This window comes from Harpia harpyja, chromosome 6 (genome assembly GCF_026419915.1).
Source record: "Harpia harpyja isolate bHarHar1 chromosome 6, bHarHar1 primary haplotype, whole genome shotgun sequence".
NCBI lineage: Eukaryota > Metazoa > Chordata > Aves > Accipitriformes > Accipitridae > Harpia > Harpia harpyja.
Window position 1 is genome coordinate 11,896,678 of NC_068945.1, and position 11,922 is coordinate 11,908,599.

At 41.1% G+C, this 11,922-nt stretch overlaps 1 long non-coding RNA gene across 1 annotated transcript; it reads left to right on the forward strand.

Annotated features, from left to right (window-relative positions):
- Window positions 1-598: 598 nt before the first annotated feature.
- Window positions 599-2,272, forward strand: LOC128142755 (uncharacterized). The gene is made up of 2 exons (XR_008235496.1): window positions 599-1,702; window positions 1,804-2,272. It is a non-coding gene; the product is annotated as an uncharacterized LOC128142755 (long non-coding RNA).
- Window positions 2,273-11,922: the final 9,650 nt, after the last annotated feature.

Consider the following 11,922-nt stretch of genomic DNA (forward strand, 5'->3'; position numbering starts at 1 on the left):
ACATCTGAATTTCTAAAGAAAGGCTCAGGTTTAGCACTTGTCCTAGTCTGTGTTTTGACTATTAGACCTGCGTGTTTTTAAATGTGTGCACGTTCTGTTGCTCTGCAAGTATCCTATAGTAATGCTCGTAAGATCACTGTCTAGAAGGCTCATACATCTTTATATTTTATGTTTAAAGAAAACAAAGAGTCTTACAATTCCATACAAATAAAATTCTCTTCAGAACTGTTTCACCTCATACACCTGCTCGTGTGGTTACAGGTAAGCAGTGAAGGATAAGCAGTGCAAAATATTTTATATTCTACTTTTACAGTGTGTAGGCATTCAGGCTGTTCACTACAAATGACTGCACAAGGTGAGAGGCACTGGAGAATCAGGCCCCAAAGATTTTCTATACTGGATCAGATCACTGGTGCATTAAGTGTGTCACCTCACAGCTGGATGCTCCAAAATGAACCTAGCTATCTGTGTAGTACTGTGGGAACTACTCTGGCAGTCAGGCTGCATCCAGGAGAGGAGACTGGGTTTTGTCTTTTATTTTCTTAGTGTATCTAATCAGAACTGTCCTTATTTGTGATCAAATTGTTCAGACTTTCTTAACAGTTAAACATGAGTATCTGACTCTTTGTTGTGAAACAGGATATAAGACATGGCATTAGAAATTATAAGTAATAGCATGAGGGAAAACAAACCAAACAACAAACCCAAACACATTACTTTCTTACTATTTTCATATGCTTCTGTGGTACAAGAAAATAGTTCACAATATAAGAAACACATAATAAGTATGCCATAATTTACATCATGGTATTTTACACTGCAGAGCTATTTTGTGAAACTTTACAGCTTTATATAATGATCCAGTAAGTCAGAAATGTAACTTAATATTACATAAACAGTAATTATATACAACATGCAAATATCATCTAGCTATAGGAAGTGCCAGATAGCAGCAACACGAAGTAGCAAAAATATATAAACACACAAAGCTGTCTAAATTTTTGAGGTTTCATATGCTGAACCTCAGCGAGAATGAGATCGCAGCTAATCAAGTCAAAGGCACAGATATTCCTAAAACGTTTCAACATGCTGATTTCAGCATCTAAAAAATCCAAAGCCTTCTCTCTGCAGAAAAGCAAAACTTTTAGTGCACATGCTAAATACATTGATCCTACTTGTCGCATAACTGATGCAACTATTCAAAAGCAATTACATACCTGCTATCTGACTGAAAGTCAATGGCACTTATATGTGTCCCTAAATAGCTTCTCTGGAGCTCAGTTTCAGTCACCAGAAAAAAACACAAAGAAAATGTATGTGCATACAGTCACAAAACAACTCTTATGCTACTCGTTTGTATACTATTTTTTAAAAGCATTTCATTTCAACAATATTTTTAAACATATGCCATATGACTGGTGATCCGGCTTCCCCAGTTCACATTGCAGCCCATAAAAGCTTTCAAGGAGAACATGTGTCCCACCATCCATTCATTCTTAGTCATTCTGACACGTAAGACTCGATTGCAAATCTTTTGCCAAAAAATGAAGGTCATTCAGGAAAGTCTTTTTTTGTCTTTTTTTGATTCCCACAGGACTACTTCCCTCCAGACAAAATGAAGCAGAGAGATGAGTAAACCAATGATCTATTTCTGAAAGTGTTTATGTGAAGAACTGTTATTGATAAACTTGAAATTTCACTGGTAAAAAAGATAGCTTTTGTTTTGGATTGGTTTAAATGGGCTTATTTTCTCTTCTGACCATGTAATTGAAACACCTGATTGTGTGTTGTCTTCTGCTGTAGGTGAAGAGCCTAGGGCCTGCAGTATGGCTGAGCATGGGACTGTCCCAGCATTTGCTGGAATAAAGGACGAGCCCCTGGGCAGTGCTCTGGGGCAGGGAAACCTGAGGTTTAGCCACCGGCTGGCACCAGTTTCAGGGCACTGTGCAGAAGAGTCAAAGCAGCAAAGAAGGCCAGAAGAGAAGATGGCAGGCCATAAGGATGAAATCAAGGTAGAAACAAAAAGTCAAGTGGCTCTCTGGAAACTGCAGAAATGGATGTATTGGGCATTATCAAAAAAACCTCACACAGAACTCTTGTGAGACCAGTTAGGGGGCTCTGAATTAGATGGGGAAAGGGCGGTTGTTTGTTTTTTATCTTTTAACTGACTTCAAAGCAAACCGAAAAGTTTGGAAAAAAACCAGAAGGTCTCTAGTATGGACTTTTGTTCAGAAAAAATCTACAATAAAACTCTATTGTATTCATCCTCCAAGCCAGAAGCAGGGCTGGTATTTGTAAACCCAGAGCAGGGATTAGAAGCCAGGCTTGCAGACAAAGAGCAAATCCAAGAGATCACAGCAACTATATTCTCCAACTATAATATTCCTGAAGTCCTCACCCAGACATCAGCTGTTTATCTCTGGAGTATTCTTTTCTCTTTCTTAGATTCATACTGATACTTTAATAGTAAAGGCCTTCATGCAGCTGATGAATTAAATTTCCTTTTTGGGTACGGAGGTTTTCAAAGACAAAAGTGACTGTGAGATAAGTAGTAGCCATAAGGAAGCAGAGAGTGAATTTTAATGGGGCGGGGGGGAAGGGTCAGCAACAGGCATGGGGCAAGAGCTAGAGGCACCAAGGAAGAGGCACCAAAGAAGACTCACAGGAGCCCTGAACAGCATCAGTCATGAAGTCGTGAGCTTTCACACTGCTTATGGTAGTTAGGCTGTTCCCGGCCTTTTGGGGCTTTGAAAGGCTCACCAATTTAAGGATAATTAAATAATTAGTATTTGGTTTATAGAAGGTAAGGGTTTTTTTACTCAGGAGCGGTTAGCATCCCTTGAAGCACTCAGAAGCTGGAAAAGCTATCTTTTCCTATTTCATCTTCCTTTGTTCAGAGTTACAGTCTATTTAGTTGCTGAATAGTTGGAATGGCATCAAAAACTAATCACCTTCCTACTCTCATGTTACCTTCCTCTACAACCTGTTTACCCTCCTCACCTGCTGTTTTCCTAAAAAGCAGCTTACTGGTAAGTGGCAAGATTACCATTTCTGTGGTGACACAGCTCATCAGAGAAGAATGCACATAGATGAACATCATTTTTGTAGCAAAAGGAATTACTTTTTTTTGGACAGATTTATTCCACAGAGGTGTAAGCGCGATCCTGCTTGTTACTGTAATTCAGAAGCTCACATCTTCACCCCTTTTGGTGTAATCAATTCCCTGATGATCAATGCCTCAGCCGGTGCTTGTGTATGCATGCGTGCACGCGCGTGTATGAGGCAACAAGTGTGCAATAGAGAGCTCAAGTTCACCCTGGTCTGTGAAGCATGTGAGCATCCTATGACTGAAAATATGTTCCCTTGCATAATCCTGAGATTAGCAAATTTCTAGTAAAGGATGTCAGACAGAAATGGGAGGAGAAAAAATGCTTAAGGTAAGCACAGAGGAAAACCCAGCGTAAGAAAGTAACCAACAGGATTCCTACCCAGTTCAAGCTGCATCTCTATCACCAATTCCTGTGTGACCTGGAGCGTGACCTGGAGTGAGGCACGTCAGCTCCTCTGGCTTCAAAATCCCTTCTCTGAAAAACGAGAACAGAAGTAGGTAAAGCTATTTTAAAGATCCTTGGCTGGCTAGAAGACATGTTGTACAAGTGCCAATTGATTATAACCAACTTCTGACAGATAGGGGAGGAAAGGATAGCAGATCAAAAAATATGCTCCTCTCAAAACTGTAGCATTCATGAAAAATGTCACTGGCGGAAAGCGATTATGATCTTGGCAGCTGTGTTCAATGGGATCTGTGATCGCACAGGCAGAACAGCTACAAGGTGCTAACTGGGCCTTCCTCAGGTACACTGCTAGCCACTGGTATTTTTAATACTAAAAAGGGGAGGAGTTCTCCAGAGATGCCCCCGTGGGAAGGTGCTGTGGGCATTTTTAAGAGCTGTGTTTCCACAGCTAGTGTTGGGGCTACCTGGCAGGGTGACAGCTGGAGTTTCCACACACTTCTGCGTCTAATAACTCATCCCACATGCTTTGTGCAACTGGGAGGCTTCTGGACAGGATGGACGGTGTCTTCCACTGACACAGTACATAGATAAATTGTACCCACTATAAACTGAATCCATAGGCCAAATCCTTGTACTGCAGACTGAGGGCCAACGTTAAGCTATTTGGTATGGGATTTCTTTTTTAATGAAAGATTCGTAAGTTTCAGGGTTACAAAGTAAGTATACACATAGTCATGTGATATTTTGCTTTACCACTAGCATACTGTTTTTGACAAAACCAACTGAAATGTCTATATACAAATGAAGCTATGGGGCTTTTAAGTTCACGTACTGGTAAAATAATTTTCCATGAAACTATGTGTTTCCATGTGTGAGCAGACACTGGACTTTTCAATTTGTACAATGAAACCTACCATCAGAACTGCCCATAGAACCTTCTGTTAAGTCCAAAGGAGAAAGCAAAGTCTTACAGAATTTGAGCTGAATATTTGAATTGAATAGCAAACTCGGCTATGGCTCTATGGCTAGCAGGGTTCTTCTGTTGGTTTTATTTCTGAAGGCAAGCCAGTTCACTACTAGAGGTTCTCCTGCTTGTATAGAGAGAGCAAATAATTTCTGCTCAGTACATCTATCTGTCTATAATCCATACAGTTTGCTAATGTCTAACTGAACCAATGGTTCTTTCATTAGTGATCAACCATATTTTCGGTTGGGAGCAGAGGGGAGGGAGGCGAGCAGGCCACCAAGAAAAAGCCTAAGAGAAAGTCTCGGCTGGGGCACAGCAAAGCGTTTCCCAGAAGGGATGCCCCCTTCCTCCTCCCCAAACCTGTTGCTCTGTCACACCCTGCTTGGCCTCCCTCATAGCTGGCGAAGTGGCAGCTGCCTGGCATCTGTGCGGGCAGCTGGGTACCTGCCCAGGGCTCGCTGCCGCTGCCTGAGCTCGGTGCACCCTCCCCCTGCATACCTGGCAACAGACCAAAAAACCATTCTAGTATTTAGCAAAGATCCCTCCCCCCCGCCCCCCGGCCCCCATGATGTCTTGAATCCTATCTTCAAGCCTTTGTTAGTTGCGCTTGGAAGAACTCCAGGCAGCCCAGAAGACAAAACAATGTAATACTTCAAAAAACACAGTTCATTTGTGTGTCAGGAAGGGTTCAAGCACATACTCACTCCGTGAAGGTAGGAAACCATTTCTTTCAAAGCAATATCGCTTCCCTCCCATCTCTGCCTTGCTGCTTTGCAACAAGGTGTAACTGAGAAGATCATCGGCTGAGGTGATGTAAAACCCACTGTCCCTGAATTCATTATTTGTATTAGTTAAGCAAGGAACAGAGTCAAAAAGCCAAGAAAGAACTTTGTATGTATACATACTGGAGGCTCCAGTCCACCCTTTGTATGTGGATAAAGAACACTGTATGTTTACAGACAAAAGTAATGAAACCTACAAGGTTGTTTAAACCTTGGTTTTTAATAGGTATAATTCTGGTTTCTTTTCAAGCTGAAGTGTTTTTGATCTGAAATCCACATTAATCACAACTGTCTGGGTCCCAGTGATGCCCCCCCTGAAGCAAGTTACTTGTTGCAGAAGTAAATTACTCCATATCGTTTTCTTAAAAGATTATTAAAAGACCTTCTCATAGCATTCGGGTTGCCAGTTTGAACTGGGTGGCAAATAAGAGGTGGCAAAGTAATTAGCACCTCAGAAATGTTACAGATTAAAAGTGAGTATTTCTGTCTCATTTTGAACCCACTCAAACACAATGGATCTGTAAATTCAGCTCTGACTTGGAAGTTGGTGGGGCTGAATTCTGCTGAGAAGAAATTATGTTCAGAGAAGACAGAGAAAGCATTGCAATGAAAAATAAAACACAATACAGAACAGAAATGTGACAGAATGAAAAATCTGAAAGATTAGATGGAACTAAACAGAGATAGAAAGCTTTTTCTAAAAAAACCCCCAACATTACAGGAGCCCAAATTGATGAAAGTCCTGTTTATATACATAGCATAAGCTTTAGTTTTCCTAGAAAAGAAGCTACTACAAATTAATTATTATTGTATAAAGGAGAGGCTTTATGTTACCCAGGAAAAAGTCACAAGCCATGTGAATTACTTTCACCCAGTAAGTAATTCACAAAGGATCTGATTCTGCAAAGTAGTTCTCTGGGTACAATTACCACTACACAAAGTGCCAAAGATACGGTGAGAGTCCATATGCATGCAGATCACCCCACCCAGGCGCAACCACAAGATGTGGGAGGTGGAAAAAGCGAGGCTGAGTGCAGTCCGCACCAGCAGCTCTAAAATTTGAGCCCCAAGTGTTCACGTATCTGCTAATGAAGATTAGACTGTCCATATCCTTAGAACTCAGTAAATAAGCAGAAATACTTAAAATACAAAAGAAAGAAAAGTTTGTATAGCAATTTTCCCCCTCTCTCTGTGCTACTATCCCTGTCAGTGTAACTCTGCCAGCTTTAATGTCTGTTATTTCTAATTTGCCATACAAGAGGAAATGCAATCAGGAAAGTTCATGTGCTCACATACACTTAATACACATGCGTGCATCGATATATCGTACATAATTCCTCAAAGTAAATATGTAGTGATTAATTTAATATAAGAAATAATTGCAAACAGCATACTGGGTCATGGGTGACAAATCTAATCATTTACTGAGAGTAATATATGCAGAAATAAACAAGATATAGCTTACAACCAATGTGTGGGAAGTTAGCTATGATTCAGAGAAGCGTTTGGATTTCTTGTTTGTGGACAGAAGGTTGCAAATTTAAGCACTTAACAGACACCTCTCTAATTTCCTGGTAATTAATGATTTTTGTAATGGTTATTAAGGCCTCAAGTCCTAGTACTGTCAGCTCATTATTGTATTTATGAGTTAACTGTATCAGTTAAAAACATAGGTGGACAAGAGGCAGCTCCATCTTCTCTGCGGCTGTGGTAGCGCTCTGAACTAGAACGTGCAACCCCCTCTAGTGGAAAAAGGGAAAAGCGGCTCTAAAGAATTGCCCGCCGTAAGACACGGGGATCCCCATTGCCTCTGCGATTGATAAATGAAAATTTCCGTGATGACGCATCCCTTCAAATGCCCCGTGCTCGAAAAGATGCAGCGTCACCGATATTTTACTGCAGGATGCAGGAAAGTGCTTGTAATGGAACAGAGTGAAATGAAGGAAATCAGGTTCGGGCCAAGCATCCTGTTTCACTCCAACGAGAACACAATTAAGCTGAGCCACCCTAAGAAGTTTCCTTTTAATAAACTACCACTTTAATTACAAAGTCCTTTAGAACGTGGATGCTGAAACAATGTAATTAACAGAGAAAAAGAAAAAAAAAAGACAACAGGTACAAACTTAGCCTACCTTTCTTTCTTATGATACGTTTTAATGGGATGCATTCCCATTCCAGGGAAGGGGCCTATTTAGTTATTTGAATGGTCTCATTTTCCTCCACAAATGGGAGTGAACTGAAACATGTTATTGTTGCACAGTGCTGGGGTTGCACAGCACAAACACAGAACTATGAGCCTCGCATTCCTGAACTAGCCAAGACTTCCGTCCTTATACAAGCCATTGGCTTTCTCCCATCCCAGTTTCCCAAACTTCAAACTAGTGAAAATACTTACCCTCGGAGTTCCTCAAAGGTGAAGTGTATACTCAGCAGCAAAGGAAAGTTATTAAGTATATATACACAGCACAAGTGTGTAAGCACACAGCACTGGCCACCTGGGTTCCCAGAGTCCCCACGGTTGCATGCAGATGAAAACTAGTCTAGGTACGCTAAGCAATGGCATCTTAGTTGTGTGCTTCTTGTCCTCGTCAGGAATTCTTGTACTGCAAAGACAGGCACTCTTTCAACACTCTATCACCTCCATATCTAAATGAAAACAGGCAATTACTTTTTAGATACACTACAAAAAGGTCTCTGAACCTCCAAAAGAAGTCATTTATATTTGGGTGAGTGCGCAGAAATACTTTTTTTTCATTAGGCAAAATGATAATTGTGAAAGAAAAGCTTTAATAAACCACTCTCTGCAAAGTCAGGTTAATAGTGTTGTGCCTATGCACAACTCAAATGAAGTTATTTAGATGGTAGACAGGGAATGCCACAAGTTTGTCACAGCAGGTTTCTCTCAGGAGAAAACTGAAGCCCCCTCACAGCCAAGCTCAAGTCTCCAGAAAGTTCCAGAACTTCCTCCTATTCCCTCTGCACAGCAGTATGGACTTGCTGAATTTTAGGGTGGGATGATGGATCCATATTGCAAATGCAAATAGCAATATGCTATGTTGCACTGGAGCTGGACAACTGGTTAGACAGGAGGAACAGAGAGACCTGTCCTTGTCCATTTTTAAGGAGAAGCAGAAAACAATTCTCCTTTCTGTGAATCTATCCTGCACTTTTATTTTTTCTTCTTCTCATGGAAACTGATGGTAGCATTTTCCTTTACTTTTTCTTAAATTGTTTTCTAATCTTAGAAGATTAATATCAGCCATCAAGATGGTAGTTGTGTGTATATAATTCTATATTCTTCACTCAGTGTATAATCTCAAAACTCTTTATTGATTTACAGACTTTTCAAGTGCCGTTTGCACCACCCTGTGATGCGTGACTATGTACTACACACATTTTTTTCATTTGAACATTCATGTTTACAGGTAATCTTCCAGTATTCAGAAAACGTGGTAAAAGTAGAAGTGTGAAACAGTCGTAAGATGCTAGAAAGTGTTGTGCCAGATTCTAGAAAAGCTTCTCGGAATCAACACAGCTGGCCAGGAAATACCCCTGCCTGCAACCCACATTTGGTTAGCTTTTCAAAAAGGGGGTTTTAAGAGGTTTCATTTTAATGTTTTAGTGTCACAGCAGATTGGGGTGCCTTACAGGAATCAAACCTTAAAACTGGTTAATTCTGAGGATGTGCTAAAGGCTGTGCTGTTATATAAAACGAAGAGAAAAGGGGATTTTACCTGTTTATTATTTGCATAATGATTGAGGACTCCCCTCCGTTGAGTGCTTGCTAATTTGCAAGACAAAAAATGAATGCTCACTTTCAACATGCACCTAGTTAAGTCCTAGTGGAAACCCATGACTGAGACTTCTCTTTGCATGTTTGCATACAGCTGAACCTGTAGCTTCAGGGCACTGAAGTGCTGCTACTGGGATTTTCAAAGCAGCCTGTGAAATTTAGTGGGATTTTCACATGTGAGCCTCTACTCTATTTTGAGAAATCGAGAGTAAGTCGAGGTGCAAACAAAGATACTAATACAAATTCTAAGTCGAAGTTAGAAACCAATATAAAATAATTAATTAGAAGTCATAAATCAAATGCTTGTTATCTAGTGTTTACAGGTTAGCAAAAAGGAGAACTGTATGACTTCCTAAATAACTTAAACAGCATCCACAAGAACTCATGCTATGCTAGTGTCATTCGTTGCCTGCATTGAAAGAAAACTAATCATGTAGGAAATGACCACTTGATCCTAATAGCGGATCCCCGCTCAGAACTCTCTGAAAGATCAAAACAGCAAGGCAGTGCTTACTCCCCTCTCAAGGAATTCCTTCTGGGACTCAAAGCTGGCACCTGACTGCAGAAAATCACCGAGGTTAAATACCCAGCCCCACTTACAGATCAGGAACTATCCTACTTATTCATAGGACAAGCCGGTTTTGTATCCAGATGTATTTTTAGTGTGATCAGACTTCCTATGTTTCCCACCACTGTTACTTTAACTAGGTTTTCCTGTGGTTGGAAGCTTGAATGTTTTGGCAGGCTTTACAAATAGAAGTGCAGCTTTTGACCTCCGGGCATTATCCAAGTCCGCACCACACATTTATCAGCCTGAACATAGTGTTAGTTTTATGGACGTTTCCGCTATCAGTTCATGGCAGTTTCTACTCTGCCCAGTTCTCCTTTCTGATCAGATGAGCACCTGTTAGTCTCAAGACTGGGCAGCCCACATTAACCCTTCAGACACCAGTGCAGCCTCCGAGGTCACCAGCAACAGCACAGCGCACCTTAGCACTCTCACGTTTGGGTTACAAATCCAGTAGTCACACAAGGCTTGTATCAGCACTGAAAAGCTGAAAAAGCAGGCCTACAAATGCAAAAGGCACTGGCTCAGCCAGCCACCGACCGCCCCGCTTACATCTGAAAGGGGGCAGGTAACATTTGTAAAGGAGCACTTCAGAGCAAACAGGGATTATAACATACCTGCTCAGAACAAGGCTGGCATTATTTATTTTCAGCAAACACCATAGAGGACTTCTGGTGTTGAAGGTTCTGCAATAGTGTGTACGAAAATATATAGGTTTGTGCAGCTCAGCGCATGTTTTATAAGATGTGGCTCTTGGTCTGTCTGTAAGACCAGAGAATCTTGTGACACCTGAGTGTCACACTGCAAGAAGATAGCTGCACGGGCTTGACTAGCATCTGCCCTGCTCCATCGAAGAACAACGGCTAAATTGCTTCTTCCCTTATCTAACTGCAGATGCACTGATTTAATTGAAAACATATAAATGTAAATTTAACACCTTCCCCATGTCATCATTACAGCGTTTTGGTATGGCCTCCTTGTACACGCAGCGCGTGATGTGTGCTCATGGCCACAGCTCTCCAAGGTTTACTCAGTGAGTCGATTCTATCATCCGCTCCAGAGGAACAGGATACTTCGCTCTGAGGAGAGGTCCCTGGACATTTGAAAGTGAAACATTTCAGTTTACTACATGGGATAATGTCTCTCTCTAGTGGCTAGGTACAGTCAGTATAGCAGCCTGCTTTACTTGCAGTTTTGATGGCATTTTCTAGTTAAACAATCACTGCCATAGTAAAATTCTGTGCTAAAGGTCCCAAGTTAAAGCACTTTATTGAGCACATCATCGACATGCAGTCCTGACTTCACTAAATCCAATTAGCAAATGCTTATTTTTGCAGGGATTGTAGCTGTTTAATTTTACAGAAAGAATATTGCTTAGAAAGATGTGAAAGTTGGTGAAAATACCCAAGGTATGGGAATTTGTTTCTGGCTAAGTGTATCTCAACCAAACTCAAGCTTTTGGCACCGGGAGTCTCAGGACACTTCTGAAATCCCAAGGACATATAATGTTTAGACAGAGGGTGAGAACAAGCTTTTCTCTGAGCTCCCAACAGCAACTTCTTGTTCTCCTAAAAGCCAACATTATGTTCAAGTGGGGGAAATCCTAATAAAAAAGGGTGATATTTGAGTGTTAAGAAGCTGCTAGCTTGATATAGGTTCTCTCTTCCTCTCCATTTGCTCACAAACAACAGTTCAGTTCAAGTGATCGGTGACCAAAGGCCAAATTTTTAGAGGTAACTAGATGCAAAAAAGATAACAGTTACACACCTAGAAGGGACTTCTGAAATTCTCCATTGTGCATATGGAGAAAATCCCATTGAATGCCTGCCCTTTTGAAAACCCTGTTATACATCCAGTTTTCTCAAAACAATAACTGACCTTCACCATTACTGATATGCAATGGTGGTTTGGTAAAAATAAAGTAGGGATTTCAATCCAGCCTTTAGTGTCCAACCACCACCAGGGTCATTGATGTTGACTGGGGTGGGAACTTGTTACAGCAAGACACTAAGGGGAGGTCCGTACTGCCATTGTCAAGGTTATGTGTGTAATTAGAGATTTCCATCTCTAAGGCTGCCTATCTTGCGATAAGAGTCAGTAAAGCCTCAAGACTTTGATGATGAAAATCTCATGATGGTGTTTTTAAGCATGCCTGTCCAGTTATACCGGTAGAGTGTAAAAGTGAAATGGAATCCCTCTGCAGATGTCTTGCCAGAGCATCATTCCCTAAAACAGCAGGGCAGCTATGTTGGGTGGTGGAGCATCCAGACTTTTGGACACGTTGAGGACTCTCTGTC